Here is a 21,857-nt window from a genome sequence, read left to right on the forward strand (position 1 = left end):
AGTAGTTAGAAGTAGAAAAGTTCTAACAGAAACCACAAAGCTCATCTACAGCCACACCACACTGGATACGCCCAATCTCATCTGATCTTGGAAGCTAAGCAGTATTGGGCCTGGTTAGTACTTGGATGGGAGACCACCTCGGAATACAAGGTGCTGTAGATATTTTTATACTGCCAACACCGTTCTGTTGATGCATTCCATTTTCAAACGTATTCATTTATGAACCAGTAGTTAGAAGTAGAAAAGTTCTAACAGAATCCACAAAGCTCATATACAGCCACACAACACTGGATACGCCCAATCTCATCTGATCTTGGAAGCTAAGCAGTGTTGGGCCTGGTTAGTACTTGGATGGGAGACCACCTGGGAATACAAGGTGCTGTAGATATTTTTATACTGCCAACACCGTTCTGTTGATGCATTCCATTTTCAAACGTATTCATTTATGAACCAGTAGTTAGAAGTAGAAAAGTTCTAACAGAAACTATAAAGCTCATCTACAGCCACACCACACTGGATACGCCCAATCTCATCTGATCTTGGAAGCTAAGCAGTGTTGGGCCTGGTTAGTACTTGGATGGGAGACCACCTGGGAATACAAGGCGCTGTAGATAATTTTATACTGCCAACACCGTTCTGTTGATGCATTCCATTTTCAAACGTATTCATTTATGAACCAGTAGTTAGAAGTAGAAAAGTTCTAACAGAAACCACAAAGCTCATCTACAGCCACACCACACTGGATACGCCCAATCTCAGATGATCTTGGAAGCTAAGCAGTGTTGGGCCTGGTTAGTACTTGGATGGGAGACCACCTGGGAATACAAGGTGCTGTAGATATTTTTATACTGCCAACACCGTTCTGTTGATGCATTCCATTTTAAAACGTATTCATTTATGAACCAGTAGTTAGAAGTAGAAAAGTTCTAACAGAAACCACAAAGCTCATCTACAGCCACACCACACTGGATACGCCCAATCTCATCTGATCTTGGAAGCTAAGCAGTATTGGGCCTGGTTAGTACTTGGATGGGAGACCACCTCGGAATACAAGGTGCTGTAGATATTTTTATACTGCCAACACCGTTCTGTTGATGCATTCCATTTTCAAACGTATTCATTTATGAACCAGTAGTTAGAAGTAGAAAAGTACTAACCGAAACTATAAAGCTCTTATACAGCCACACCACACTGGATATGCCCAATCTCATCTGATCTTGGAAGCTAAGCAGTGTTGGGCCTGGTTAGTACTTGGATGGGAGACCACCTGGGAATACAAGGTGCTGTAGATATTTTTAGACTGCCAACACCGTTCTGTTGATGCATTCCATTTTCAAACGTATTCATTTATGAACCAGTAGTTAGAAGTAGAAAAGTTCTAACAGAAACCACAACGCTCATCTACAGCCACACCACACTGGATACGCCCAATCTCATCTGATCTTGGAAGCTAAGCAGTGTTGGGCCTGGTTAGTACTTGGATGGGAGACCACCTGGGAATACAAGGTGCTGTAGATATTTTTATACTGCCAACACCGTTCTGTTGATGCATTCCATTTTCAAACGTATTCATTTATGAACCAGTAGTTAGAAGTAGAAAAGTTCTAACAGAAACTATAAAGCTCATCTACAGCCACACCACACTGGATACGCCCAATCTCATCTGATCTTGGAAGCAAAGCAGTGTTGGGCCTGGTTAGTACTTGGATGGGAGACCACCTGGGAATACAAGGCGCTGTAGATAATTTTATACTGCCAACACCGTTCTGTTGATGCATTCCATTTTCAAACGTATTCATTTATGAACCAGTAGTTAGAAGTAGAAAAGTTCTAACAGAAACCACAAAGCTCATCTACAGCCACACCACACTGGATACGCCCAATCTCATCTGATCTTGGAAGCTAAGCAGTGTTGGGCCTGGTTAGTACTTGGATGGGAGACCACCTGGGAATACAAGGTGCTGTAGATATTTTTATACTGCCAACACCGTTCTGTTGATGCATTCCATTTTCAAACGTATTCATTTATGAACCAGTAGTTAGAAGTAGAAAAGTTCTAACAGAAACCACAAAGCTCATCTACAGCCACACCACATTGGATACGCTCAATCTCATCTGATCTTGGAAGCTAAGCAGTGTTGGGCCTGGTTAGTACTTGGATGGGAGACCACCTGAGAATACAAGGTGCTGTAGATAATGTTATACACTGCCAACACCGTTCTGTTGATGCATTCCATTTTAAAACGTATTCATTTATGAACCAGTAGTTAGAAGTAGAAAAGTTCTAACAGAAACCATAAAGTTCATCTACAGCCAAGCCACACTGGATACGCCCAATCTCATCTGATCTTGGAAGCTAAGCAGTGTTGGGCCTGGTTAGTACTTGGATGGGAGACCACCTGGGAATACAAGGTGCTGTAGATATTTTTATACTGCCAACACCGTTCTGTTGATGCATTCCATTTTCAAACGTATTCATTTATGAACCAGTAGTTAGAAGTAGAAAAGTTCTAACAGAAACCACAAAGCTCATCTACAGCCACACCACGCTGGATACGCCCAATCTCATCTGATCTTGGAAGCTAAGCAGTGTTGGGCCTGGTTAGTACTTGGATGGGAGACCACCTCGGAATACAAGGTGCTGTAGATATTTTTATACTGCCAACACCGTTCTGTTGATGCATTCCATTTTCAAACGTATTCATTTATGAACCAGTAGTTAGAAGTAGAAAAGTTCTAACAGAAACCACAAAGCTCATATACAGCCACACCACACTGGATACGCCCAATCTCATCTGATCTTGGAAGCTAAGCAGTGTTGGGCCTGGTTAGTACTTTGATGGGAGACCACCTTGGAATACAAGGTGCTGTAGATATTTTTATACTGCCAACACCGTTCTGTTGATGCATTCCATTTTCAAACGTATTCATTTATGAACCAGTAGTTAGAAGTAGAAAAGTTCTAACAGAAACCATAAAGCTCATCTACAGCCACACCACACTGGATACGCCCAATCTCATCTGATCTTGGAAGCTAAGCAGTGTTGGGCCTGGTTAGTACTTGGATGGGAGACCACCTGGGAATACAAGGTGCTGTAGATAATTTTATACTGCCAACACCGTTCTGTTGATGCATTCCATTTTAAAACGTATTCAATTATGAACCAGTAGTTAGAAGTAGAAAAGTTCTAACAGAAACCACAAAGTTCATCTACAGCCAAGCCACACTGGATACGCCCAATCTCATCTGATCTTGGAAGCTAAGCAGTGTTGGGCCTGGTTAGTACTTGGATGGGAGACAACCTGGGAATACAAGGTGCTGTAGATATTTTTATACTACCAACACCGTTCTGTTGATGCATTCCATTTTCAAACGTATTCATTTATGAACCAGTAGTTAGAAGTAGAAAAGTACTAACCGAAACCATAAAGCTCTTATACAGCCACACCACACTGGATATGCCCAATCTCATCTGATCTTGGAAGCTAAGCAGTGTTGGGCATGGTTAGTACTTGGATGGGAGACCACCTGGGAATACAAGGTGCTGTAGATATTTTTATACTGCCAACACCGTTCTGTTGATGCATTCCATTTTCAAACGTATTCATTTATGAACCAGTAGTTAGAAGTAGAAAAGTTCTAACAGAAACCACAAAGCTCATCTACAGCCACACCACACTGGATACGCCCAATCTCATCTGATCTTGGAAGCTAAGCAGTGTTGGGCCTGGTTAGTACTTGGATGGGAGACCACCTGGGAATACAAGGTGCTGTAGATATTTTTATACTGCCAACACCGTTCTGTTGATGCATTCCATTTTCAAACGTATTCATTTATGAACCAGTAGTTAGAAGTAGAAAAGTTCTAACAGAAACCATAAAGCTCATCTACAGCCACACCACACTGGATACGCCCAATCTCATCTGATCTTGGAAGCTAAGTAGTGTTGGGCCTGGTTAGTACTTGGATGGGAGACCACCTGGGAATACAAGGTGCTGTAGATAATTTTTATACTACCAACACCGTTCTGTTGATGCATTCCATTTTAAAACGTATTCATTTATGAACCAGTAGTTAGAAGTAGAAAAGTTCTAACAGAAACCACAAAGCTCATCTACAGCCACACCACACTGGATACGCCCAATCTCATCTGGTCTTGGAAGCTAAGCAGTGTTGGGCCTGGTTAGTACTTGGATGGGAAACCACCTGGGAATACAAGGTGCTGTAGATATTTTTATACTGCCAACACCGTTCTGTTGATGCATTCCATTTTCAAACGTATTCATTTATGAACCAGTAGTTAGAAGTAGAAAAGTTCTAACAGAAACCACAAAGCTCATCTACAGCCACACCACACTGGATACGCCCAATCTCATCTGATCTTGGAAGCTAAGCAGTGTTGGGCCTGGTTAGTACTTGGATGGGAGACCACCTGGGAATACAAGGTGCTGTAGATATTTTTATACTGCCAACACCGTTCTGTTGATGCATTCCATTTTCAAACGTATTCATTTATGAACCAGTAGTTAGAAGTAGAAAAGTTCTAACAGAAACCATAAAGCTCATCTACAGCCACACCACACTGGATACGCCCAATCTCATCTGATCTTGGAAGCTAAGTAGTGTTGGGCCTGGTTAGTACTTGGATGGGAGACCACCTGGGAATACAAGGTGCTGTAGATAATTTTTATACTACCAACACCGTTCTGTTGATGCATTCCATTTTAAAACGTATTCATTTATGAACCAGTAGTTAGAAGTAGAAAAGTTCTAACAGAAACCACAAAGCTCATCTACAGCCACACCACACTGGATACGCCCAATCTCATCTGGTCTTGGAAGCTAAGCAGTGTTGGGCCTGGTTAGTACTTGGATGGGAAACCACCTGGGAATACAAGGTGCTGTAGATATTTTTATACTGCCAACACCGTTCTGTTGATGCATTCCATTTTAAAACGTATTCATTTATGAACCAGGAGTTAGAAGTAGAAAAGTTCTAACAGAAACCACAAAGCTTATCTACAGCCACACCACACTGGATACGCCCAATCTCATCTGATCTTGGAAACTAAGCAGTATTGGGCCTGGTTAGTACTTGGATGGGAGACCACCTGGGAATACAAGGTGCTGTAGATATTTTTATACTGCCAACACCGTTCTGTTGATGCATTCCATTTTCAAACGTATTCATTTATGAACCAGTAGTTAGAAGTAGAAAAGTTCTAACAGAAACCACAAAGCTCATATACAGCCACACCACACTGGATACGCCCAATCTCATCTGATCTTGGAAGCTAAGCAGTGTTGGGCCTGGTTAGTACTTGGATGGGAGACCACCTGGGAATACAAGGTGCTGTAGATATTTTTATAATGCCAACACCGTTCTGTTGATGCATTCCATTTTCAAACGTATTCATTTATGAACCAGTAGTTAGAAGTAGAAAAGTTCTAACAGAAACCATAAAGCTCATCTACAGCCACACCACACTGGATACGCCCAATCTCATCTGATCTTGGAAGCTAAGCAGTGTTGGGCCTGGTTAGTACTTGGATGGGAGACCACCTGGGAATACAAGGTGCTGTAGATAATTTTATACTGCCAACACCGTTCTGTTGATGCATTCCATTTTAAAACGTATTCATTTATGAACCAGTAGTTAGAAGTAGAAAAGTTCTAACAGAAACCACAAAGCTCATCTACAGCCACACCACACTGGATACGCTCAATCTCATCTGATCTTGGAAGCTAAGCAGTGTTGGGCCTGGTTAGTACTTGGATGGGAGACCACCTGGGAATACAAGGTGCTGTAGATATTTTTATACTGCCAACACCGTTCTGTTGATGCATTCAATTTTCAAATGTATTCATTTATGAACCAGTAGTTAGAAGAAGAAAAGTTCAAACAGAAACCACAAAGCTCATCTACAGCCACACCACACTGGATACGCCCAATCTCATCTGATCTTGGAAGCTAAGCAGTGTTGGGCCTGGTTAGTACTTGGATGGGAGACCACCTGGGAATACAAGGTGCTGTAGATATTTTTATACTGCCAACACCGTTCTGTTGATGCATTCCATTTTCAAACGTATTCATTTATGAACCAGTAGTTAGAAGTAGAAAAGTTCTAACAGAAACCATAAAGCTCTTCTACAGCCACACCACACTGGATATGCCCAATCTCATCTGATCTTGGAAGCTAAGCAGTGTTGGGCCTGGTTAGTACTTGGATGGGAGACCACCTGGGAATACATAGGTGCTGTAGATATTTTTATACTGCCAACACCGTTCTGTTGATGCATTCCATTTTCAAACGTATTCATTTATGAACCAGTAGTTAGAATTAGAAAAGTTCTAACAGAAACCACAAAGCTCATCTACAGCCAAACCACACTGGATACGCCCAATCTCATCTGATCTTGGAAGCTAAGCAGTGTTGGGCCTGGTTAGTACTTGGATGGGAGATCACCTGGGAATACAAGATGCTGTAGATATTTTTATACTACCAACACCGTTCTGTTGATGCATTCCATTTTCAAACGTATTCATTTATGAACCAGTAGTTAGAAGTAGAAAAGTTCTAACAGAAACCACAAAGCTCATCTACAGCCACACCACTCTGGATACGCCCAATCTCATCTGATCTTGGAAGCTAAGCAGTGTTGGGCCTGGTTAGTACTTGGATGGGAGACCACCTGGGAATACAAGGTGCTGTAGATATTTTTATACTGCCAACACCGTTCTGTTGATGCATTCCATTTTCAAACGTATTCATTTATGAACCAGTAGTTAGAAGTAGAAAAGTTCTAACAGAAACCACAAAGCTCATCTACAGCCACATCACACTGGATACGCCCAATCTCATCTGATCTTGGAAGCTAAGCAGTGTTGGGCCTAGTTAGTACTTGGATGGGAGACCACCTGGGAATACAAGGTGCTGTAAATATTTTTATACTGCTGACACCGTTCTGTTGATGCATTCCATTTTCAAACGTATTCATTTATGAACCAGTAGTTAGAAGTAGAAAAGTTCTAACAGAAACCACAAAGCTCATCTACAGCCACACTACACTGGATACGCCCAATCTCATCTGATCTTGGAAGCTAAGCAGTGTTGGGCCTGGTTAGTACTTGGATGGGAGACCACCTGGGAATACAAGGTGCTGTAGATATTTTTATACTGCCAACACCGTTCTGTTGATGCATTCCATTTTCAAACGTATTCATTTATGAACCAGTAGTTAGAAGTAGAAAAGTTCTAACAGAAACCACAAAGCTCATCTACAGCCACACCACACTGGATACGCCCAATCTCATCTGGTCTTGGAAGCTAAGCAGTGTTGGGCCTGGTTAGTACTTGGATGGGAGACCACCTGGGAATACAAGGTGCTGTAGATATTTTTATACTGCCAACACCGTTCTGTTGATGCATTCCATTTTCAAACGTATTCATTTATGAACCAGTAGTTAGAAGTAGAAAAGTTCTAACAGAAACCACAAAGCTCATCTACAGCCACACCACGCTGGATACGCCCAAACTCATCTGATATTGGAAGCTAAGCAGTGTTGGGCCTGGTTAGTACTTGGATGGGAGACCACCTGGGAATACAAAGTGCTGTAGATATTTTTATACTGCCAACACCGTTCTGTTGATGCATTCCATTTTAAAACGTATTCATTTATGAACCAGTAGTTAGAAGTAGAAAAGTTCTAACAGAAACCACAGAGCTTATCTACAGCCACACCACACTGGATACGCCCAATCTCATCTGATCTTGGAAGCTAAGCAGTATTGGGCCTGGTTAGTACTTGGATGGGAGACCACCTGGGAATACAAGGTGCTGTAGATATTTTTATACTGCCAACACCGTTCTGTTGATGCATTCCATTTTCAAACGTATTCATTTATGAACCAGTAGTTAGAAGTAGAAAAGTTCTAACAGAAACCATAAAGCTCATCTACAGCCACACCACACTGGATACGCCCAATCTCATCTGATCTTGGAAGCTAAGCAGTGTTGGGCCTGGTTAGTACTTGGATGGGAGACCACCTGGGAATACAAGGTGCTGTAGATATTTTTATACTGCCAACACCGTTCTGTTGATGCATTCCATTTTCAAATGTATTCATTTATGAACCAGTAGTTAGAAGAAGAAAAGTTCAAACAGAAACCACAAAGCTCTTCTACAGCCACACCACACTGGATACGCCCAATCTCATCTGATCTTGGAAGCTAAGCAGTGTTGGGCCTGGTTAGTACTTGGATGGGAGACCACCTGGGAATACAAGGTGCTGTAGATATTTTTATACTGCCAACACCGTTCTGTTGATGCATTCCATTTTCAAACGTATTCATTTATGAACCAGTAGTTAGAAGTAGAAAAGTTCTAACAGAAACCACAAAGCTCATCTACAGCCACACCACACTGGATACACCCAATCTCATCTGGTCTTGGAAGCTAAGCAGTGTTGGGCCTGGTTAGTACTTGGATGGGAGACCACCTGGGAATACTAGATGCTGTAGATATTTTTATACTACCAACACCGTTCTGTTGATGCATTCCATTTTCAAACGTATTCATTTATGAACCAGTAGTTAGAAGTAGAAAAGTTCTAACAGAAACCATAAAACTCATCTACAGCCACACCACACTGGATACGCCCAATCTCATCTGATCTTGGAAGCTAAGCAGTGTTGGGCCTGGTTAGTACTTGGATGGGAGACCACCTGGGAATACAAGATGCTGTAGATATTTTTATACTACCAACACCGTTCTGTTGATGCATTCCATTTTCAAATGTATTCATTTATGAACCAGTAGTTAGAAGTAGAAAAGTTCTAACAGAAACCACAAAGCTCATCTACAGCCACACCACACTGGATACGCCCAATCTCATCTGATCTTGGAAGCTAAGCAGTGTTGGGCCTGGTTATTACTTGGGTGGGAGACCACCTGGGAATACAAGGTGCTGTAGATATTTTTATACTGCCAACACCGTTCTGTTGATGCATTCCATTTTCAAACGTATTCATTTATGAACCAGTAGTTAGAAGTAGAAAAGTTCTAACAGAAACCACAAAGCTCATATACAGCCACACCACACTGGATACGCCCAATCTCATCTGATCTTGGAAGCTAAGCAGTGTTGGGCCTGGTTAGTAGTTGGATGGGAGACCACCTGGGAATACAAGGTGCTGTAGATATTTTTATACTGCCAACACCGTTCTGTTGATGCATTCCATTTTCAAACGTATTCATTTATGAACCAGTAGTTAGAAGTAGAAAAGTTCTAACAGAAACCAGAAAGTTCATCTACAGCAACACCACACTGGATACGTCCAATCTCATCTGATCTTGGAAGTTAAGCAGTGTTGGGCCTGGTTAGTACTTGGATGGGAGACCACCTGGGAATACAAGGTGCTGTAGATATTTTTATACTGCCAACACCGTTCTGTTGATGCATTCCATTTTCAAACGTATTCATTTATGAACCAGTAGTTAGAAGTAGAAAAGTACTAACAGAACCATAAAGCTCTTCTACAGCCACACCACACTGGATATGCCCAATCTCATCTGATCTTGGAAGCTAAGCAGTGTTGGGCCTGGTTAGTACTTGGATGGGAGACCACCTGGGAATACATAGGTGCTGTAGATATTTTTATACTGCCAACACCGTTCTGTTGATGCATTCCATTTTCAAACGTATTCATTTATGAACCAGTAGTTAGAATTAGAAAAGTTCTAACAGAAACCACAAAGCTCATCTACAGCCAAACCACACTGGATACGCTCAATCTCATCTGATCTTGGAAGCTAAGCAGTGTTGGGCCTGGTTAGTACTTGGATGGGAGACCACCTGGGAATACAAGGTGCTGTAGATATTTTTATACTGCCAACACCGTTCTGTTGATGCATTCCATTTTCAAACGTATTCATTTATGAACCAGTAGTTAGAAGTAGAAAAGTTCTAACAGAAACCACAAAGCTCATCTACAGCCACACCACACTGGATACGCCCAATCTCATCTGATCTTGGAAGCTAAGCAGTGTTGGGCCTGGTTAGTACTTGGATGGGAGACCACCTGGGAATACAAGGTGCTGTAGATATTTTTATACTGCCGACACCGTTCTGTTGATGCATTCCATTTTCAAACGTATTCATTTATGAACCAGTAGTTAGAAGTAGAAAAGTTCTAACAGAAACCACAAAGCTCATCTCCAGCCACACCACACTGGTTACGCCCAATCTCATCTGATCTTGGAAGCTAAGCAGTGTTGGGCCTGGTTAGTACTTGGATGGGAGACCACCTGGGAATACAAGGTGCTGTAGATATTTTTATACTGCCAACACCGTTCTGTTGATGCATTCCATTTTCAAACGTATTCATTTATGAACCAGTAGTTAGAAGAAAAAAAGTTCTAACAGAAACCACAAAGCTCATCTACAGCCACACCACACTGGATACGCCCAATCTCATCTGATCTTGGAAGCTAAGCAGTGTTGGGCCTGGTTAGTACTTGGATGGGAGACCACCTGGGAATACAAGGTGCTGTAGATAATTTTATACTGCTAACACCGTTCTGTTGATGCATTCCATTTTAAAACGTATTCATTTATGAACCAGTAGTTAGAAGTACAAAAGTTCTAACAGAAACCACAAAGTTCATCTACAGCCAAGCCACACTGGATACGCCCAATCTCATCTGATCTTGGAAGCTAAGCAGTGTTGGGCCTGGTTAGTACTTGGATGGGAGACCACCTGGGAATACAAGGTGCTGTAGATATTTTTATACTGCCAACACCGTTCTGTTGAAGCATTCAATTTTCAAATGTATTCATTTATGAACCAGTAGTTAGAAGAAGAAAAGTTCAAACAGAAACCACAAAACTCATCTACAGCCACACCACACTGGATACACCCAATCTCATCTGGTCTTGGAAGCTAAGCAGTGTTGAGCCTGGTTAGTACTTGGATGGGAGACCACCTGGGAATACAAGGTGCTGTAGATATTTTTATACTGCCAACACCGTTCTGTTGATGCATTCCATTTTCAAACGTATTCATTTATGAACCAGTAGTTAGAAGTAGAAAAGTTCTAACAGAAACCAGCAAGTTCATCTACAGCAACACCACACTGGATACGCCCAATCTCATCTGATCTTGGAAGCTAAGCAGTGTTGGGCCTGGTTAGTACTTGGATGGGAGACCACCTGGGAATACAAGGTGCTCTAGATATTTTTATACTGCCAACACCGTTCTGTTGATGCATTCCATTTTCAAACGTATTCATTTATGAACCAGTAGTTAGAAGTAGAAAAGTTCTAACAGAAACCACAAAGCTCATCTACAGCCACACCACACTGGATACACCCAATCTCATCTGGTCTTGGAAGCTAAGCAGTGTTGAGCCTGGTTAGTACTTGGATGGGAGACCACCTGGGAATACAAGGTGCTGTAGATATTTTTATACTACCAACACCGTTCTGTTGATGCATTCCATTTTCAAACGTATTCATTTATGAACCAGTAGTTAGAAGTAGAAAAGTACTAACAGAAACCATAAAGCTCTTCTACAGCCACACCACACTGGATATGCCCAATCTCATCTGATCTTGGAAGCTAAGTAGTGTTGGGCCTGGTTAGTACTTGGATGGGAGACCACCAGGGAATACAAGGTGCTGTAGATAATTTTATACTGCCAACACCGTTCTGTTGATGCATTCCATTTTAAAACGTATTCATTTATGAACCAGTAGTTAGAAGTAGAAAAGTTCTAACAGAAACCAGCAAGTTCATCTACAGCAACACCACACTGGATACGCCCAATCTCATCTGATCTTGGAAGCTAAGCAGTGTTGGGCCTGGTTAGTACTTGGATGGGAGACCACCTGGGAATACAAGGTGCTGTAGATATTTTTATACTGCAAACACCGTTCTGTTGATGCATTCCATTTTCAAACGTATTCATTTATGAACCAGTAGTTAGAAGTAGAAAAGTACTAACCGAAACTATAAAGCTCTTATACAGCAACACCACACTGGATATGCCCAATCTCATCTGATCTTGGAAGCTAAGCAGTGTTGGGCCTGGTTAGTACTTGGATGGGAGACCACCTGGGAATACAAGATGCTGTAGATATTTTTATACTGCCAACACCGTTCTGTTGATGCATTCCATTTTCAAACGTATTCATTTATGAACCAGTAGTTAGAAGTAGAAAAGTTCTAACAGAAACCATAAAGCTCATCTACAGCCACACCACACTGGATACGCCCAATCTCATCTCATCTTGGAAGCTAAGCAGTGTTGGGCCTGGTTAGTACTTGGATGGGAGACCACCTGGGAATACAAGGTGCTGTAGATATTTTTATACTGCCAACACCGTTCTGTTGATGCATTCCATTTTCAAACGTATTCATTTATGAACCAGTAGTTAGAAGTAGAAAAGTACTAACCGAAACTATAAAGCTCTTATACAGCCACACCACACTGGATATGCCCAATCTCATCTGATCTTGGAAGCTAAGCAGTGTTGGGCCTGGTTAGTACTTGGATGGGAGACCACCTGGGAATACAAGGTGCTGTAGATATTTTTATACTGCCAACACCGTTCTGTTGATGCATTCCATTTTCAAACGTATTCATTTATGAACCAGTAGTTAGAAGTAGAAAAGTACTAACAGAAACCATAAAGCTCTTCTACAGCCACACCACACTGGATATGCCCAATCTCATCTGATCTTGGAAGCTAAGTAGTGTTGGGCCTGGTTAGTACTTGGATGGGAGACCAACAGGGAATACAAGGTGCTGTAGATAATTTTATACTGCCAACACCGTTCTGCTGATGCATTCCATTTTCAAACGTATTCATTTATGAACCAGTAGTTAGAAGTAGAAAAGTTCAAACAGAAACCATAAAGCTCATCTACAGCCACACCACACTGGATACGCCCAATCTCATCTGATCTTGGAAGCTAAGCAGTGTTGGGCCTGGTTAGTACTTGGATGGGAGACCACCTGGGAATACAAGGTGCTGTAGATATTTTTATACTGCCAACACCGTTCTGTTGATGCATTCCATTTTCAAACGTATTCATTTATGAACCAGTAGTTAGAAGTAGAAAAGTTCTAACAGAAACCACAACGCTCATCTACAGCCACACCACGCTGGATACGCCCAATCTCATCTGATCTTGGAAACTAAGCAGTGTTGGGCCTGGTTAGTACTTGGATGGGAGACCACCTGGGAATACAAGGTGCTGTAGATATTTTTATACTGCCAACACCGTTCTGTTGATGCATTCCATTTTCAAACGTATTCATTTATGAACCAGTAGTTAGAAGTAGAAAAGTTCTAACAGAAATCATAAAGCTCATCTACAGCCACACCACACTGGATACGCCCAATCTCATCTGATCTTGGAAGCTAAGCAGTGTTGGGCCTGGTTAGTACTTGGATGGGAGACCACCTGGGAATACAAGGTGCTGTAGATATTTTTATACTGCCAACACCGTTCTGTTGATGCATTCCATTTTCAAACGTATTCATTTATGAACCAGTAGTTAGAAGTAGAAAAGTTCTAACAGAAACCACAAAGCTCATATACAGCCACACCACACTGGGTACGCCCAATCTCATCTGATCTTGGAAGCTAAGCAGTGTTGGGCCTGGTTAGTACTTGGATGGGAGACCACCTGGGAATACAAGGTGCTGTAGATATTTTTATACTGCCAACACCGTTCTGTTGATGCATTCCATTTTCAAACATATTCATTTATGAACCAGTAGTTAGAAGTAGAAAAGTTCTAACAGAAACCATAAAGCTCATCTACAGCCACACCACACTGGATACGCCCAATCTCATCTGATTTTGGAAGCTAAGCAGTGTTGGGCCTGGTTAGTACTTGGATGGGAGACCACCTGGGAATACAAGGTACTGTAGATAATTTTATACTGCCAACACCGTTCTGTTGATGCATTCCATTTTAAAACGTATTCATTTATGAACCAGTAGTTAGAAGTAGAAAAGTTCTAACAGAAACCACAAAGTTCATCTACAGCCCAGCCACATTGGATACGCCCAATCTCATCTGATCTTGGAAGCTAAGCAGTGTTGGGCGTGGTTAGTACTTGGATGGGAGACCACCTGGGAATACAAGGTGCTGTAGATATTTTTATACTGCCAACACCGTTCTGTTGATGCATTCCATTTTCAAACGTATTCATTTATGAACCAGTAGTTAGAAGTAGAAAAGTACTAACCGAAACTATAAAGCTCTTATACAGCCACACCACACTGGATATGCCCAATCTCATCTGATCTTGGAAACTAAGCAGTGTTGGGCCTGGTTAGTACTTGGATGGGAGACCACCTGGGAATACAAGGTGCTGTAGATATTTTTATACTGCCAACACCGTTCTGTTGATGCATTCCATTTTCAAACGTATTCATTTATGAACCAGTAGTTAGAAGTAGAAAAGTTCTAACAGAAACCACAAAGCTCATCTACAGCCACACCACACTGGATACGCCCAATCTCATCTGATCTTGGAAGCTAAGCAGTGTTGGGCCTGGTTAGTACTTGGATGGGAGACCACCTGGGAATACAAGGTCCTGTAGATATTTTTATACTGCCAACACCGTTCTGTTGATGCATTCCATTTTCAAACGTATTCATTTATGAACCAGTAGTTAGAAGTAGAAAAGTTCTAACAGAAACAATAAAGCTCATCTACAGCCACACCACACTGGATACGCCCAATCTCATCTGATCTTGGAAGCTAAGCAGTGTTGGGCCTGGTTAGTACTTGGATGGGAGACTACCTGGGAATACAAGGTGCTGTAGATAATTTTTATACTACAAACACCGTTCTGTTGATGCATTCCATTTTAAAACGTATTCATTTATGAACCAGTAGTTAGAAGTAGAAAAGTTCTAACAGAAACCACAAAGCTCATCTACAGCCACACCACACTGGATACGCCCAATCTCATCTGGTCTTGGAAGCTAAGCAGTGTTGGGCCTGGTTAGTACTTGGATGGGAGACCACCTGGGAATACAAGGTGCTGTAGATATTTTTATACTGCCAACACCGTTCTGTTGATGCATTCCATTTTCAAACGTATTCATTTATGAACCAGTAGTTAGAAGTAGAAAAGTTCTAACAGAAACCACAAAGCTCATCTACAGCCACACCACACTGGATATGCCCAATCTCATCTGATCTTGGAAGCTAAGCAGTTTTAGGCCTGGTTAGTACTTGGATGGGAGACCACCTGGGAATACAAGGTGCTGTAGATAATTTTATACTGCCAACACCGTTCTGTTGATGCATTCCATTTTAAAACGTATTCATTTATGAACCAGTAGTTAGAAGTAGAAAAGTTCTAACAGAAACCACAAAGCTCATCTACAGCCACACCACACTGGATACACCCAATCTCATCTGGTCTTGGAAGCTAAGCAGTGTTGGGCCTGGTTAGTACTTGGATGGGAGACCACCTGGGATACAAGGTGCTGTAGATATTTTTATACTACCAACACCGTTCTGTTGATGCATTCCATTTTCAAACGTATTCATTTATGAACCAGTAGTTAGAAGTAGAAAAGTACTAACAGAAACCATAAAGCTCTTCTACAGCCACACCACACTGGATATGCCCAATCTCATCTGATCTTGGAAGCTAAGCAGTGTTGGGCCTGGTTAGTACTTGGATGGGAGACCACCTGGGAATACAAGGTGCTGTAGATATTTTTATACTGCCAACACCGTTCTGTTGATGCATTCCATTTTCAAACGTATTCATTTATGAACCAGTAGTTAGAAGTAGAAAAGTTCTAACAGAAACCACAAAGCTCATCTACAGCCACACCACACTGGATACGCCCAATCTCATCTGGTCTTGGAAGCTAAGCAGTGTTGGGCCTGGTTAGTACTTGGATGGAAGACCACCTGGGAATACAAGGTGCTGTAGATATTTTTATACTGCCAACACCGTTCTGTTGATGCATTCCATTTTCAAACGTATTCATTTATGAACCAGTAGTTAGAAGTAGAAAAGTTCTAACAGAAACCACAAAGCTCATCTACAGCCACACCACACTGGATACGCCCAATCTCATCTGATCTTGGAAGCTAAGCAGTGTTGGGCCTGGTTAGTACTTGGATGGGAGACCACCTGGGAATACAAGGTGCTGTAGATATTTTTATACTGCCAACACCGTTCTGTTGATGCATTCCATTTTAAAACGTATTCATTTATGAACCAGTAGTTACAAGTAGAAAAGTTCTAACAGAAACCACAAAGCTCATCTACAGCCACACCACACTGGATACGCCCAATCTCATCTGATCTTGGAAGCTAAGCAGTGTTGGGCCTGGTTAGTACTTGGATGGGAGACCACCTGGGAATACAAGGTGCTGTAGATATTTTTATACTGCCAACACCGTTCTGTTGATGCATTCCATTTTCAAACGTATTCATTTATGAACCAGTAGTTAGAAGTAGAAAAGTTCTAACAGAAACCACAAAGCTCATATACAGCCACACCACACTGTGTACGCCCAATCTCATCTGATTTTGGAAACTAAGCAGTGTTGGGCCTGGTTAGTACTTGGATGGGAGACCACCTGGGAATACAAGGTGCTGTAGATATTTTTATACTGCCAACACCGTTCTGTTGATGCATTCCATTTTCAAACGTATTCATTTATGAACCAGTAGTTAGAAGTAGAAAAGTTCTAACAGAAACCATAAAGCTCATCTACAGCCACACCACACTGGATACGCCCAATCTCATCTGATCTTGGAAGCTAAGCAGTGTTGGGCCTGGTTAGTACTTGGATGGGAGACCAACTGGGAATACAAGGTGCTGTAGATATTTTTATACTGCCAACACCGTTCTGTTGATGCATTCCATTTTCAAACGTATTCATTTATGAACCAGTAGTTAGAAGTAGAAAAGTACTAACCGAAACTATAAAGCTCTTATACAGCCACACCACACTGGATATGCCCAATCTCATCTGATCTTGGAAACTAAGCAGTGTTGGGCCTGGTTAGTACTTGGATGGGAGACCACCTGGGAATACAAGGTGCTGTAGATATTTTTATACTGCCAACACCGTTCTGTTGATGCATTCCATTTTCAAACGTATTCATTTATGAACCAGTAGTTAGAAGTAGAAAAGTTCTAACAGAAACCACAAAGCTCATCTACAGCCACACCACACTGGATACGCCCAATCTCATCTGATCTTGGAAGCTAAGCAGTGTTGGGCCTGGTTAGTACTTGGATGGGAGACCACCTGGGAATACAAGGTGCTGTAGATATTTTTATACTGCCAACACCGTTCTGTTGATGCATTCCATTTTCAAACGTATTCATTTATGAACCAGTAGTTAGAAGTAGAAAAGTTCTAACAGAAACCATAAAGCTCATCTACAGCCACACCACACTGGATACGCCCAATCTCATCTGATCTTGGAAGCTAAGCAGTGTTGGGCCTGGTTAGTACTTGGATGGGAGACCACCTTGGAATACAAGGTGCTGTAGATAATTTTTATACTACAAACACCGTTCTGTTGATGCATTCCATTTTAAAACGTATTCATTTATGAACCAGTAGTTAGAAGTAGAAAAGTTCTAACAGAAACCACAAAGCTCATCTACAGCCACACCACACTGGATACGCCCAATCTCATCTGGTCTTGGAAGCTAAGCAGTGTTGGGCCTGGTTAGTACTTGGATGGGAGACCACCTGGGAATACAAGGTGCTGTAGATATTTTTATACTGCCAACACCGTTCTGTTGATGCATTCCATTTTCAAACGTTTTCATTTATGAACCAGTAGTTAGAAGTAGAAAAGTTCTAACAGAAACCACAAAGCTCATCTACAGCCACACCACGCTGGATACGCCCAATCTCATCTGATCTTGGAAGCTAAGCAGTGTTGGGCCTGGTTAGTACTTGGATGGGAGACCACCTGGGAATACAAGGTGCTGTAGATATTTTTATACTGCCAACACCGTTCTGTTGATGCATTCCATTTTAAAACGTATTCATTTATGAACCAGTAGGTAGAAGTAGAAAAGTTCTAACAGAAACCACAAAGCTCATCTACAGTCACACCACACTGGATACGCCCAATCTCATCTGATCTTGGAAGCTAAGCAGTATTGGGCCTGGTTAGTACTTGGATGGGAGACCACCTGGGAATACAAGGTGCTGTAGATATTTTTATACTGCCAACACCGTTCTGTTGATGCATTCCATTTTCAAACATATTCATTTATGAACCAGTAGTTAGAAGTAGAAAAGTTCTAACAGAAACCACAAAGCTCATATACAGCCACACCACACTGGATACGCCCAATCTCATCTGATCTTGGAAGCTAAGCAGTGTTGACCCTGGTTAGTACTTGGATGGGAGACCACCTGGGAATACAAGGTGCTGTAGATATTTTTATACTGCTAACACCGTTCTGTTGATGCATTCCATTTTCAAACGTATTCATTTATGAACCAGTAGTTAGAAGTAGAAAAGTTCTAACAGAAACCATAAAGCTCATCTACAGCCACACCACACTGGATATGCCCAATCTCATCTGATCTTAGAAGCTAAGCAGTTTTGGGCCTGGTTAGTACTTGGATGGGAGACCACCTGGGAATACAAGGTGCTGTAGATAATTTTATACTGCCAACACCGTTCTGTTGATGCATTCCATTTTAAAACGTATTCATTTATGAACCAGTAGTTAGAAGTAGAAAAGTTCTAACAGAAACCACAAAGCTTATCTACAGCCACACCACACTGGATATGCCCAATCTCATCTGATCTTGGAAGCTAAGCAGTGTTGGGCCTGGTTAGTACTTGGATGGGAGACCACCTGTGAATACAAGGTGCTGTAGATATTTTTATACTGCCAACACCGTTCTGTTGATGCATTCAATTTTCAAATGTATTCATTTATGAACCAGTAGTTAGAAGAAGAAAAGTTCAAACAGAAACCACAAAGCTCATCTACAGCCACACCACACTGGATACGCCCAATCTCATCTGATCTTGGAAGCTAAGCAGTGTTGGGCCTGGTTAGTACTTGGATGGGAGACCACCTGGGAATACAAGGTGCTGTAGATATTTTTATACTGCCAACACCGTTCTGTTGATGCATTCCATTTTCAAACGTATTCATTTATGAACCAGTAGTTAGAAGTAGAAAAGTACTAACCGAAACTATAAAGCTCTTATACAGCCACACCACACTGGATATGCCCAATCTCATCTGATCTTGGAAACTAAGCAGTGTTGGGCCTGGTTAGTACTTGGATGGGAGACCACCTGGGAATACAAGGTGCTGTAGATATTTTTATACTGCCAACACCGTTCTGTTGATGCATTCCATTTTCAAACGTATTCATTTATGAACCAGTAGTTAGAAGTAGAAAAGTTCTAACAGAAACCACAAAGCTCATCTACAGCCACACCACACTGGATACGCCCAATCTCATCTGATCTTGGAAGCTAAGCAGTGTTGGGCCTGGTTAGTACTTGGATGGGAGACCACCTGGGAATACAAGGTGCTGTAGATATTTTTATACTGCCAACACCGTTCTGTTGATGCATTCCATTTTCAAACGTATTCATTTATGAACCAGTAGTTAGAAGTAGAAAAGTTCTAACAGAAACCATAAAGCTCATCTACAGCCACACCACACTGGATACGCCCAATCTCATCTGATCTTGGAAGCTAAGCAGTGTTGGGCCTGGTTAGTACTTGGATGGGAGACCACCTTGGAATACAAGGTGCTGTAGATAATTTTTATACTACAAACACCGTTCTGTTGATGCATTCCATTTTAAAACGTATTCATTTATGAACCAGTAGTTAGAAGTAGAAAAGTTCTAACAGAAACCACAAAGCTCATCTACAGCCACACCACACTGGATACGCCCAATCTCATCTGGTCTTGGAAGCTAAGCAGTGTTGGGCCTGGTTAGTACTTGGATGGGAGACCACCTGGGAATACAAGGTGCTGTAGATATTTTTATACTGCCAACACCGTTCTGTTGATGCATTCCATTTTCAAACGTATTCATTTATGAACCAGTAGTTAGAAGTAGAAAAGTTCTAACAGAAACCACAAAGCTCATCTACAGCCACACCACGCTGGATACGCCCAATCTCATCTGATCTTGGAAGCTAAGCAGTGTTGGGCCTGGTTAGTACTTGGATGGGAGACCACCTGGGAATACAAGGTGCTGTAGATATTTTTATACTGCCAACACCGTTCTGTTGATGCATTCCATTTTAAAACGTATTCATTTATGAACCAGTAGGTAGAAGTAGAAAAGTTCTAACAGAAACCACAAAGCTCATCTACAGTCACACCACACTGGATACGCCCAATCTCATCTGATCTTGGAAGCTAAGCAGTATTGGGCCTGGTTAGTACTTGGATGGGAGACCACCTGGGAATACAAGTTGCTGTAGATATTTTTATACTGCCAACACCGTTCTGTTGATGCATTCCATTTTCAAACATATTCATTTATGAACCAGTAGTTAGAAGTAGAAAAGTTCTAACAGAAACCACAAAGCTCATATACAGCCACACCACACTGGATACGCCCAATCTCATCTGATCTTGGAAGCTAAGCAGTGTTGACCCTGGTTAGTACTTGGATGGGAGACCACCTGGGAATACAAGGTGCTGTAGATATTTTTATACTGCCAACACCGTTCTGTTGATGCATTCAATTTTCAAATGTATTCATTTATGAACCAGTAGTTAGAAGAAGAAAAGTTCAAACAGAAACCACAAAGCTCAACTACAGCCACACCACACTGGATACGCCCAATCTCATCTGATCTTGGAAGCTAAGCAGTGTTGGGCCTGGTTAGTACTTGGATGGGAGACCACCTGGGAATACAAGGTGCTGTAGATATTTTTATACTGCCAACACCGTTCTGTTGATGCATTCCATTTTCAAAAGTATTCATTTATGAACCAGTAGTTAGAAGTAGAAAAGTTCTAACAGAAACCACAAAGCTCATCTACAGCCACACTACACTGGATACACCCAATCTCATCTGGTCTTGGAAGCTAGGCAGTGTTGGGCCTGGTTAGTACTTGGATGGGAGACCACCTGGAAATATAAGGTGCTGTAGATATTTTTATACTGCCAATACCGTTCTGTTGATGCATTCCATTTTCAAACGTATTCATTTATGAACCAGTAGTTAGAAGTAGAAAAGTACTAACAGAAACCATAAAGCTCTTCTACAGCCACACCACACTGGATATGCCCAATCTCATCTGATCTTGGAAGCTAAGCAGTGTTGGGCCTGGTTAGTACTTGGATGGGAGACCACCTGGGAATACAAGGTGCTGTAGATATTTTTATACTGCCAACACCGTTCTGTTGATGCATTCCATTTTCAAACGTATTCATTTATGAACCAGTAGTTAGAAGTAGAAAAGTTCTAACAGAAACCACAAAGCTCATCTACAGCCACACCACACTGGATACGCCCAATCTCATCTGGTCTTGGAAGCTAAGCAGTGTTGGGCCTGGTTAGTACTTGGATGGAAGACCACCTGGGAATACAAGGTGCTGTAGATATTTTTATACTGCCAACACCGTTCTGTTGATGCATTCCATTTTCAAACGTATTCATTTATGAACCAGTAGTTAGAAGTAGAAAAGTTCTAACAGAAACCACAAAGCTCATCTACAGCCACACCACACTGGATACGCCCAATCTCATCTGATCTTGGAAGCTAAGCAGTGTTGGGCCTGGTTAGTACTTGGATGGGAGACCACCTGGGAATACAAGGTGC

The 21,857-nt window shown here is 41.7% G+C and overlaps 83 non-coding genes and 14 pseudogenes across 83 annotated transcripts in view; all 97 read left to right on the plus strand.

Moving 5' to 3' along the window:
* Positions 1-43: 43 nt before the first annotated feature.
* LOC135070643 (5S ribosomal RNA) lies at positions 44-162 on the plus strand. Its single transcript, XR_010256799.1, has one exon. It is a non-coding gene; the product is annotated as a 5S ribosomal RNA (ribosomal RNA).
* Positions 163-269: 107 nt separating this feature from the next.
* Positions 270-388, plus strand: LOC134887055 (5S ribosomal RNA; annotated as a pseudogene).
* A 107-nt stretch (positions 389-495) lies between these two features.
* Positions 496-614, plus strand: LOC135059278 (5S ribosomal RNA). Its single transcript, XR_010245687.1, has one exon. It is a non-coding gene; the product is annotated as a 5S ribosomal RNA (ribosomal RNA).
* Positions 615-721: 107 nt separating this feature from the next.
* On the plus strand, positions 722-840 carry LOC135069566 (5S ribosomal RNA). Its single transcript, XR_010255746.1, has one exon. It is a non-coding gene; the product is annotated as a 5S ribosomal RNA (ribosomal RNA).
* Positions 841-947: 107 nt separating this feature from the next.
* LOC135070644 (5S ribosomal RNA) lies at positions 948-1,066 on the plus strand. Its single transcript, XR_010256800.1, has one exon. It is a non-coding gene; the product is annotated as a 5S ribosomal RNA (ribosomal RNA).
* A 107-nt stretch (positions 1,067-1,173) lies between these two features.
* On the plus strand, positions 1,174-1,292 carry LOC134884734 (5S ribosomal RNA). Its single transcript, XR_010168871.1, has one exon. It is a non-coding gene; the product is annotated as a 5S ribosomal RNA (ribosomal RNA).
* Positions 1,293-1,399: 107 nt separating this feature from the next.
* On the plus strand, positions 1,400-1,518 carry LOC134900591 (5S ribosomal RNA). Its single transcript, XR_010174103.1, has one exon. It is a non-coding gene; the product is annotated as a 5S ribosomal RNA (ribosomal RNA).
* Positions 1,519-1,625: 107 nt separating this feature from the next.
* LOC135065411 (5S ribosomal RNA) lies at positions 1,626-1,744 on the plus strand. Its single transcript, XR_010251695.1, has one exon. It is a non-coding gene; the product is annotated as a 5S ribosomal RNA (ribosomal RNA).
* Positions 1,745-1,851: 107 nt separating this feature from the next.
* Positions 1,852-1,970, plus strand: LOC134900592 (5S ribosomal RNA). The gene has a single exon (XR_010174104.1). It is a non-coding gene; the product is annotated as a 5S ribosomal RNA (ribosomal RNA).
* A 107-nt stretch (positions 1,971-2,077) lies between these two features.
* LOC135065624 (5S ribosomal RNA) lies at positions 2,078-2,196 on the plus strand. The gene has a single exon (XR_010251900.1). It is a non-coding gene; the product is annotated as a 5S ribosomal RNA (ribosomal RNA).
* A 109-nt stretch (positions 2,197-2,305) lies between these two features.
* On the plus strand, positions 2,306-2,424 carry LOC135060654 (5S ribosomal RNA). Its single transcript, XR_010247047.1, has one exon. It is a non-coding gene; the product is annotated as a 5S ribosomal RNA (ribosomal RNA).
* A 107-nt stretch (positions 2,425-2,531) lies between these two features.
* LOC135065896 (5S ribosomal RNA) lies at positions 2,532-2,650 on the plus strand. Its single transcript, XR_010252164.1, has one exon. It is a non-coding gene; the product is annotated as a 5S ribosomal RNA (ribosomal RNA).
* A 107-nt stretch (positions 2,651-2,757) lies between these two features.
* On the plus strand, positions 2,758-2,876 carry LOC135070450 (5S ribosomal RNA). The gene has a single exon (XR_010256616.1). It is a non-coding gene; the product is annotated as a 5S ribosomal RNA (ribosomal RNA).
* A 107-nt stretch (positions 2,877-2,983) lies between these two features.
* LOC134900593 (5S ribosomal RNA) lies at positions 2,984-3,102 on the plus strand. The gene has a single exon (XR_010174105.1). It is a non-coding gene; the product is annotated as a 5S ribosomal RNA (ribosomal RNA).
* Positions 3,103-3,209: 107 nt separating this feature from the next.
* LOC134887158 (5S ribosomal RNA) lies at positions 3,210-3,328 on the plus strand (annotated as a pseudogene).
* A 107-nt stretch (positions 3,329-3,435) lies between these two features.
* Positions 3,436-3,554, plus strand: LOC134890934 (5S ribosomal RNA; annotated as a pseudogene).
* A 107-nt stretch (positions 3,555-3,661) lies between these two features.
* Positions 3,662-3,780, plus strand: LOC134900596 (5S ribosomal RNA). Its single transcript, XR_010174107.1, has one exon. It is a non-coding gene; the product is annotated as a 5S ribosomal RNA (ribosomal RNA).
* A 107-nt stretch (positions 3,781-3,887) lies between these two features.
* On the plus strand, positions 3,888-4,006 carry LOC135060906 (5S ribosomal RNA). Its single transcript, XR_010247301.1, has one exon. It is a non-coding gene; the product is annotated as a 5S ribosomal RNA (ribosomal RNA).
* Positions 4,007-4,114: 108 nt separating this feature from the next.
* Positions 4,115-4,233, plus strand: LOC135065747 (5S ribosomal RNA). The gene has a single exon (XR_010252020.1). It is a non-coding gene; the product is annotated as a 5S ribosomal RNA (ribosomal RNA).
* A 107-nt stretch (positions 4,234-4,340) lies between these two features.
* On the plus strand, positions 4,341-4,459 carry LOC134900597 (5S ribosomal RNA). Its single transcript, XR_010174108.1, has one exon. It is a non-coding gene; the product is annotated as a 5S ribosomal RNA (ribosomal RNA).
* A 107-nt stretch (positions 4,460-4,566) lies between these two features.
* Positions 4,567-4,685, plus strand: LOC135060907 (5S ribosomal RNA). The gene has a single exon (XR_010247302.1). It is a non-coding gene; the product is annotated as a 5S ribosomal RNA (ribosomal RNA).
* Positions 4,686-4,793: 108 nt separating this feature from the next.
* On the plus strand, positions 4,794-4,912 carry LOC135065748 (5S ribosomal RNA). The gene has a single exon (XR_010252021.1). It is a non-coding gene; the product is annotated as a 5S ribosomal RNA (ribosomal RNA).
* A 107-nt stretch (positions 4,913-5,019) lies between these two features.
* LOC134885911 (5S ribosomal RNA) lies at positions 5,020-5,138 on the plus strand. Its single transcript, XR_010170013.1, has one exon. It is a non-coding gene; the product is annotated as a 5S ribosomal RNA (ribosomal RNA).
* Positions 5,139-5,245: 107 nt separating this feature from the next.
* Positions 5,246-5,364, plus strand: LOC135062517 (5S ribosomal RNA). Its single transcript, XR_010248864.1, has one exon. It is a non-coding gene; the product is annotated as a 5S ribosomal RNA (ribosomal RNA).
* A 107-nt stretch (positions 5,365-5,471) lies between these two features.
* LOC134900598 (5S ribosomal RNA) lies at positions 5,472-5,590 on the plus strand. The gene has a single exon (XR_010174109.1). It is a non-coding gene; the product is annotated as a 5S ribosomal RNA (ribosomal RNA).
* Positions 5,591-5,697: 107 nt separating this feature from the next.
* Positions 5,698-5,816, plus strand: LOC135059312 (5S ribosomal RNA). The gene has a single exon (XR_010245720.1). It is a non-coding gene; the product is annotated as a 5S ribosomal RNA (ribosomal RNA).
* A 107-nt stretch (positions 5,817-5,923) lies between these two features.
* On the plus strand, positions 5,924-6,042 carry LOC134900599 (5S ribosomal RNA). The gene has a single exon (XR_010174110.1). It is a non-coding gene; the product is annotated as a 5S ribosomal RNA (ribosomal RNA).
* Positions 6,043-6,149: 107 nt separating this feature from the next.
* LOC134885068 (5S ribosomal RNA) lies at positions 6,150-6,269 on the plus strand. Its single transcript, XR_010169193.1, has one exon. It is a non-coding gene; the product is annotated as a 5S ribosomal RNA (ribosomal RNA).
* A 107-nt stretch (positions 6,270-6,376) lies between these two features.
* Positions 6,377-6,495, plus strand: LOC134884854 (5S ribosomal RNA). Its single transcript, XR_010168986.1, has one exon. It is a non-coding gene; the product is annotated as a 5S ribosomal RNA (ribosomal RNA).
* Positions 6,496-6,602: 107 nt separating this feature from the next.
* On the plus strand, positions 6,603-6,721 carry LOC135058846 (5S ribosomal RNA). Its single transcript, XR_010245270.1, has one exon. It is a non-coding gene; the product is annotated as a 5S ribosomal RNA (ribosomal RNA).
* Positions 6,722-6,828: 107 nt separating this feature from the next.
* LOC135069376 (5S ribosomal RNA) lies at positions 6,829-6,947 on the plus strand. The gene has a single exon (XR_010255559.1). It is a non-coding gene; the product is annotated as a 5S ribosomal RNA (ribosomal RNA).
* Positions 6,948-7,054: 107 nt separating this feature from the next.
* LOC135060785 (5S ribosomal RNA) lies at positions 7,055-7,173 on the plus strand. The gene has a single exon (XR_010247179.1). It is a non-coding gene; the product is annotated as a 5S ribosomal RNA (ribosomal RNA).
* A 107-nt stretch (positions 7,174-7,280) lies between these two features.
* Positions 7,281-7,399, plus strand: LOC135061075 (5S ribosomal RNA). Its single transcript, XR_010247467.1, has one exon. It is a non-coding gene; the product is annotated as a 5S ribosomal RNA (ribosomal RNA).
* A 107-nt stretch (positions 7,400-7,506) lies between these two features.
* LOC134892072 (5S ribosomal RNA) lies at positions 7,507-7,625 on the plus strand (annotated as a pseudogene).
* A 107-nt stretch (positions 7,626-7,732) lies between these two features.
* Positions 7,733-7,851, plus strand: LOC135063881 (5S ribosomal RNA). The gene has a single exon (XR_010250201.1). It is a non-coding gene; the product is annotated as a 5S ribosomal RNA (ribosomal RNA).
* Positions 7,852-7,958: 107 nt separating this feature from the next.
* On the plus strand, positions 7,959-8,077 carry LOC134900600 (5S ribosomal RNA). Its single transcript, XR_010174111.1, has one exon. It is a non-coding gene; the product is annotated as a 5S ribosomal RNA (ribosomal RNA).
* Positions 8,078-8,184: 107 nt separating this feature from the next.
* Positions 8,185-8,303, plus strand: LOC135059564 (5S ribosomal RNA). The gene has a single exon (XR_010245966.1). It is a non-coding gene; the product is annotated as a 5S ribosomal RNA (ribosomal RNA).
* A 107-nt stretch (positions 8,304-8,410) lies between these two features.
* On the plus strand, positions 8,411-8,529 carry LOC135061777 (5S ribosomal RNA). Its single transcript, XR_010248148.1, has one exon. It is a non-coding gene; the product is annotated as a 5S ribosomal RNA (ribosomal RNA).
* A 107-nt stretch (positions 8,530-8,636) lies between these two features.
* LOC135065424 (5S ribosomal RNA) lies at positions 8,637-8,755 on the plus strand. Its single transcript, XR_010251708.1, has one exon. It is a non-coding gene; the product is annotated as a 5S ribosomal RNA (ribosomal RNA).
* A 107-nt stretch (positions 8,756-8,862) lies between these two features.
* Positions 8,863-8,981, plus strand: LOC135066742 (5S ribosomal RNA). Its single transcript, XR_010252983.1, has one exon. It is a non-coding gene; the product is annotated as a 5S ribosomal RNA (ribosomal RNA).
* A 107-nt stretch (positions 8,982-9,088) lies between these two features.
* On the plus strand, positions 9,089-9,207 carry LOC135069507 (5S ribosomal RNA). The gene has a single exon (XR_010255687.1). It is a non-coding gene; the product is annotated as a 5S ribosomal RNA (ribosomal RNA).
* A 107-nt stretch (positions 9,208-9,314) lies between these two features.
* Positions 9,315-9,433, plus strand: LOC135063979 (5S ribosomal RNA). The gene has a single exon (XR_010250297.1). It is a non-coding gene; the product is annotated as a 5S ribosomal RNA (ribosomal RNA).
* Positions 9,434-9,539: 106 nt separating this feature from the next.
* Positions 9,540-9,659, plus strand: LOC134885069 (5S ribosomal RNA). Its single transcript, XR_010169194.1, has one exon. It is a non-coding gene; the product is annotated as a 5S ribosomal RNA (ribosomal RNA).
* Positions 9,660-9,766: 107 nt separating this feature from the next.
* Positions 9,767-9,885, plus strand: LOC135060249 (5S ribosomal RNA). Its single transcript, XR_010246641.1, has one exon. It is a non-coding gene; the product is annotated as a 5S ribosomal RNA (ribosomal RNA).
* A 107-nt stretch (positions 9,886-9,992) lies between these two features.
* Positions 9,993-10,111, plus strand: LOC134900601 (5S ribosomal RNA). Its single transcript, XR_010174112.1, has one exon. It is a non-coding gene; the product is annotated as a 5S ribosomal RNA (ribosomal RNA).
* A 107-nt stretch (positions 10,112-10,218) lies between these two features.
* LOC135069287 (5S ribosomal RNA) lies at positions 10,219-10,337 on the plus strand. The gene has a single exon (XR_010255473.1). It is a non-coding gene; the product is annotated as a 5S ribosomal RNA (ribosomal RNA).
* A 107-nt stretch (positions 10,338-10,444) lies between these two features.
* Positions 10,445-10,563, plus strand: LOC134900602 (5S ribosomal RNA). Its single transcript, XR_010174113.1, has one exon. It is a non-coding gene; the product is annotated as a 5S ribosomal RNA (ribosomal RNA).
* A 107-nt stretch (positions 10,564-10,670) lies between these two features.
* LOC135060656 (5S ribosomal RNA) lies at positions 10,671-10,789 on the plus strand. Its single transcript, XR_010247049.1, has one exon. It is a non-coding gene; the product is annotated as a 5S ribosomal RNA (ribosomal RNA).
* Positions 10,790-10,896: 107 nt separating this feature from the next.
* On the plus strand, positions 10,897-11,015 carry LOC135068133 (5S ribosomal RNA). The gene has a single exon (XR_010254340.1). It is a non-coding gene; the product is annotated as a 5S ribosomal RNA (ribosomal RNA).
* A 107-nt stretch (positions 11,016-11,122) lies between these two features.
* On the plus strand, positions 11,123-11,241 carry LOC134885702 (5S ribosomal RNA). The gene has a single exon (XR_010169812.1). It is a non-coding gene; the product is annotated as a 5S ribosomal RNA (ribosomal RNA).
* Positions 11,242-11,348: 107 nt separating this feature from the next.
* On the plus strand, positions 11,349-11,467 carry LOC135068134 (5S ribosomal RNA). The gene has a single exon (XR_010254341.1). It is a non-coding gene; the product is annotated as a 5S ribosomal RNA (ribosomal RNA).
* Positions 11,468-11,574: 107 nt separating this feature from the next.
* LOC134887330 (5S ribosomal RNA) lies at positions 11,575-11,693 on the plus strand (annotated as a pseudogene).
* A 107-nt stretch (positions 11,694-11,800) lies between these two features.
* On the plus strand, positions 11,801-11,919 carry LOC135060116 (5S ribosomal RNA). Its single transcript, XR_010246507.1, has one exon. It is a non-coding gene; the product is annotated as a 5S ribosomal RNA (ribosomal RNA).
* A 107-nt stretch (positions 11,920-12,026) lies between these two features.
* On the plus strand, positions 12,027-12,145 carry LOC134893009 (5S ribosomal RNA; annotated as a pseudogene).
* Positions 12,146-12,252: 107 nt separating this feature from the next.
* LOC134885445 (5S ribosomal RNA) lies at positions 12,253-12,371 on the plus strand. The gene has a single exon (XR_010169559.1). It is a non-coding gene; the product is annotated as a 5S ribosomal RNA (ribosomal RNA).
* A 107-nt stretch (positions 12,372-12,478) lies between these two features.
* On the plus strand, positions 12,479-12,597 carry LOC134884735 (5S ribosomal RNA). Its single transcript, XR_010168872.1, has one exon. It is a non-coding gene; the product is annotated as a 5S ribosomal RNA (ribosomal RNA).
* Positions 12,598-12,704: 107 nt separating this feature from the next.
* LOC134890400 (5S ribosomal RNA) lies at positions 12,705-12,823 on the plus strand (annotated as a pseudogene).
* A 107-nt stretch (positions 12,824-12,930) lies between these two features.
* On the plus strand, positions 12,931-13,049 carry LOC134900603 (5S ribosomal RNA). The gene has a single exon (XR_010174114.1). It is a non-coding gene; the product is annotated as a 5S ribosomal RNA (ribosomal RNA).
* Positions 13,050-13,156: 107 nt separating this feature from the next.
* Positions 13,157-13,275, plus strand: LOC135068425 (5S ribosomal RNA). Its single transcript, XR_010254627.1, has one exon. It is a non-coding gene; the product is annotated as a 5S ribosomal RNA (ribosomal RNA).
* A 107-nt stretch (positions 13,276-13,382) lies between these two features.
* Positions 13,383-13,501, plus strand: LOC134900604 (5S ribosomal RNA). The gene has a single exon (XR_010174115.1). It is a non-coding gene; the product is annotated as a 5S ribosomal RNA (ribosomal RNA).
* Positions 13,502-13,608: 107 nt separating this feature from the next.
* On the plus strand, positions 13,609-13,727 carry LOC135067697 (5S ribosomal RNA). The gene has a single exon (XR_010253908.1). It is a non-coding gene; the product is annotated as a 5S ribosomal RNA (ribosomal RNA).
* A 107-nt stretch (positions 13,728-13,834) lies between these two features.
* Positions 13,835-13,953, plus strand: LOC135068806 (5S ribosomal RNA). The gene has a single exon (XR_010254998.1). It is a non-coding gene; the product is annotated as a 5S ribosomal RNA (ribosomal RNA).
* Positions 13,954-14,060: 107 nt separating this feature from the next.
* On the plus strand, positions 14,061-14,179 carry LOC134891148 (5S ribosomal RNA; annotated as a pseudogene).
* Positions 14,180-14,286: 107 nt separating this feature from the next.
* On the plus strand, positions 14,287-14,405 carry LOC135070837 (5S ribosomal RNA). Its single transcript, XR_010256988.1, has one exon. It is a non-coding gene; the product is annotated as a 5S ribosomal RNA (ribosomal RNA).
* Positions 14,406-14,512: 107 nt separating this feature from the next.
* On the plus strand, positions 14,513-14,631 carry LOC135066749 (5S ribosomal RNA). The gene has a single exon (XR_010252990.1). It is a non-coding gene; the product is annotated as a 5S ribosomal RNA (ribosomal RNA).
* A 107-nt stretch (positions 14,632-14,738) lies between these two features.
* On the plus strand, positions 14,739-14,857 carry LOC135061716 (5S ribosomal RNA). Its single transcript, XR_010248089.1, has one exon. It is a non-coding gene; the product is annotated as a 5S ribosomal RNA (ribosomal RNA).
* A 108-nt stretch (positions 14,858-14,965) lies between these two features.
* On the plus strand, positions 14,966-15,084 carry LOC135061076 (5S ribosomal RNA). Its single transcript, XR_010247468.1, has one exon. It is a non-coding gene; the product is annotated as a 5S ribosomal RNA (ribosomal RNA).
* Positions 15,085-15,191: 107 nt separating this feature from the next.
* Positions 15,192-15,310, plus strand: LOC134889745 (5S ribosomal RNA; annotated as a pseudogene).
* Positions 15,311-15,417: 107 nt separating this feature from the next.
* Positions 15,418-15,535, plus strand: LOC135070899 (5S ribosomal RNA). Its single transcript, XR_010257049.1, has one exon. It is a non-coding gene; the product is annotated as a 5S ribosomal RNA (ribosomal RNA).
* A 107-nt stretch (positions 15,536-15,642) lies between these two features.
* On the plus strand, positions 15,643-15,761 carry LOC135064551 (5S ribosomal RNA). The gene has a single exon (XR_010250858.1). It is a non-coding gene; the product is annotated as a 5S ribosomal RNA (ribosomal RNA).
* Positions 15,762-15,868: 107 nt separating this feature from the next.
* LOC135067942 (5S ribosomal RNA) lies at positions 15,869-15,987 on the plus strand. Its single transcript, XR_010254149.1, has one exon. It is a non-coding gene; the product is annotated as a 5S ribosomal RNA (ribosomal RNA).
* A 107-nt stretch (positions 15,988-16,094) lies between these two features.
* On the plus strand, positions 16,095-16,213 carry LOC134900605 (5S ribosomal RNA). The gene has a single exon (XR_010174116.1). It is a non-coding gene; the product is annotated as a 5S ribosomal RNA (ribosomal RNA).
* Positions 16,214-16,320: 107 nt separating this feature from the next.
* On the plus strand, positions 16,321-16,439 carry LOC134900607 (5S ribosomal RNA). Its single transcript, XR_010174118.1, has one exon. It is a non-coding gene; the product is annotated as a 5S ribosomal RNA (ribosomal RNA).
* Positions 16,440-16,546: 107 nt separating this feature from the next.
* Positions 16,547-16,665, plus strand: LOC134892993 (5S ribosomal RNA; annotated as a pseudogene).
* Positions 16,666-16,772: 107 nt separating this feature from the next.
* LOC135060332 (5S ribosomal RNA) lies at positions 16,773-16,891 on the plus strand. Its single transcript, XR_010246726.1, has one exon. It is a non-coding gene; the product is annotated as a 5S ribosomal RNA (ribosomal RNA).
* Positions 16,892-16,998: 107 nt separating this feature from the next.
* LOC135070839 (5S ribosomal RNA) lies at positions 16,999-17,117 on the plus strand. The gene has a single exon (XR_010256989.1). It is a non-coding gene; the product is annotated as a 5S ribosomal RNA (ribosomal RNA).
* Positions 17,118-17,224: 107 nt separating this feature from the next.
* Positions 17,225-17,343, plus strand: LOC134900608 (5S ribosomal RNA). The gene has a single exon (XR_010174119.1). It is a non-coding gene; the product is annotated as a 5S ribosomal RNA (ribosomal RNA).
* A 107-nt stretch (positions 17,344-17,450) lies between these two features.
* LOC135061346 (5S ribosomal RNA) lies at positions 17,451-17,569 on the plus strand. Its single transcript, XR_010247729.1, has one exon. It is a non-coding gene; the product is annotated as a 5S ribosomal RNA (ribosomal RNA).
* A 108-nt stretch (positions 17,570-17,677) lies between these two features.
* Positions 17,678-17,796, plus strand: LOC135061077 (5S ribosomal RNA). Its single transcript, XR_010247469.1, has one exon. It is a non-coding gene; the product is annotated as a 5S ribosomal RNA (ribosomal RNA).
* Positions 17,797-17,903: 107 nt separating this feature from the next.
* Positions 17,904-18,022, plus strand: LOC134901971 (5S ribosomal RNA). Its single transcript, XR_010175446.1, has one exon. It is a non-coding gene; the product is annotated as a 5S ribosomal RNA (ribosomal RNA).
* Positions 18,023-18,129: 107 nt separating this feature from the next.
* On the plus strand, positions 18,130-18,248 carry LOC135066494 (5S ribosomal RNA). Its single transcript, XR_010252741.1, has one exon. It is a non-coding gene; the product is annotated as a 5S ribosomal RNA (ribosomal RNA).
* A 107-nt stretch (positions 18,249-18,355) lies between these two features.
* Positions 18,356-18,474, plus strand: LOC134890839 (5S ribosomal RNA; annotated as a pseudogene).
* Positions 18,475-18,581: 107 nt separating this feature from the next.
* LOC134889789 (5S ribosomal RNA) lies at positions 18,582-18,700 on the plus strand (annotated as a pseudogene).
* Positions 18,701-18,807: 107 nt separating this feature from the next.
* Positions 18,808-18,926, plus strand: LOC135064680 (5S ribosomal RNA). Its single transcript, XR_010250983.1, has one exon. It is a non-coding gene; the product is annotated as a 5S ribosomal RNA (ribosomal RNA).
* A 107-nt stretch (positions 18,927-19,033) lies between these two features.
* LOC134900609 (5S ribosomal RNA) lies at positions 19,034-19,152 on the plus strand. Its single transcript, XR_010174120.1, has one exon. It is a non-coding gene; the product is annotated as a 5S ribosomal RNA (ribosomal RNA).
* Positions 19,153-19,259: 107 nt separating this feature from the next.
* On the plus strand, positions 19,260-19,378 carry LOC135070840 (5S ribosomal RNA). Its single transcript, XR_010256990.1, has one exon. It is a non-coding gene; the product is annotated as a 5S ribosomal RNA (ribosomal RNA).
* A 107-nt stretch (positions 19,379-19,485) lies between these two features.
* LOC134900611 (5S ribosomal RNA) lies at positions 19,486-19,604 on the plus strand. Its single transcript, XR_010174121.1, has one exon. It is a non-coding gene; the product is annotated as a 5S ribosomal RNA (ribosomal RNA).
* Positions 19,605-19,711: 107 nt separating this feature from the next.
* Positions 19,712-19,830, plus strand: LOC135061347 (5S ribosomal RNA). Its single transcript, XR_010247730.1, has one exon. It is a non-coding gene; the product is annotated as a 5S ribosomal RNA (ribosomal RNA).
* Positions 19,831-19,938: 108 nt separating this feature from the next.
* Positions 19,939-20,057, plus strand: LOC135061078 (5S ribosomal RNA). Its single transcript, XR_010247470.1, has one exon. It is a non-coding gene; the product is annotated as a 5S ribosomal RNA (ribosomal RNA).
* A 107-nt stretch (positions 20,058-20,164) lies between these two features.
* LOC134901972 (5S ribosomal RNA) lies at positions 20,165-20,283 on the plus strand. Its single transcript, XR_010175447.1, has one exon. It is a non-coding gene; the product is annotated as a 5S ribosomal RNA (ribosomal RNA).
* A 107-nt stretch (positions 20,284-20,390) lies between these two features.
* Positions 20,391-20,509, plus strand: LOC134885906 (5S ribosomal RNA). The gene has a single exon (XR_010170008.1). It is a non-coding gene; the product is annotated as a 5S ribosomal RNA (ribosomal RNA).
* Positions 20,510-20,616: 107 nt separating this feature from the next.
* LOC134890840 (5S ribosomal RNA) lies at positions 20,617-20,735 on the plus strand (annotated as a pseudogene).
* Positions 20,736-20,842: 107 nt separating this feature from the next.
* LOC135060685 (5S ribosomal RNA) lies at positions 20,843-20,961 on the plus strand. The gene has a single exon (XR_010247079.1). It is a non-coding gene; the product is annotated as a 5S ribosomal RNA (ribosomal RNA).
* A 107-nt stretch (positions 20,962-21,068) lies between these two features.
* LOC134892851 (5S ribosomal RNA) lies at positions 21,069-21,187 on the plus strand (annotated as a pseudogene).
* A 107-nt stretch (positions 21,188-21,294) lies between these two features.
* Positions 21,295-21,413, plus strand: LOC135064552 (5S ribosomal RNA). Its single transcript, XR_010250859.1, has one exon. It is a non-coding gene; the product is annotated as a 5S ribosomal RNA (ribosomal RNA).
* Positions 21,414-21,520: 107 nt separating this feature from the next.
* On the plus strand, positions 21,521-21,639 carry LOC135067943 (5S ribosomal RNA). The gene has a single exon (XR_010254150.1). It is a non-coding gene; the product is annotated as a 5S ribosomal RNA (ribosomal RNA).
* Positions 21,640-21,746: 107 nt separating this feature from the next.
* The window catches only part of LOC134900612 (5S ribosomal RNA), a 119-nt gene continuing 8 nt past the window's right edge, over positions 21,747-21,857 (plus strand). The window contains exon 1 of the ribosomal RNA XR_010174122.1: positions 21,747-21,857. This exon is cut by the window's right edge and continues 8 nt beyond it. This is a non-coding gene — a ribosomal RNA (5S ribosomal RNA).

This window comes from Pseudophryne corroboree, chromosome 3 (assembly GCF_028390025.1).
Source record: "Pseudophryne corroboree isolate aPseCor3 chromosome 3, aPseCor3.hap2, whole genome shotgun sequence".
NCBI lineage: Eukaryota > Metazoa > Chordata > Amphibia > Anura > Myobatrachidae > Pseudophryne > Pseudophryne corroboree.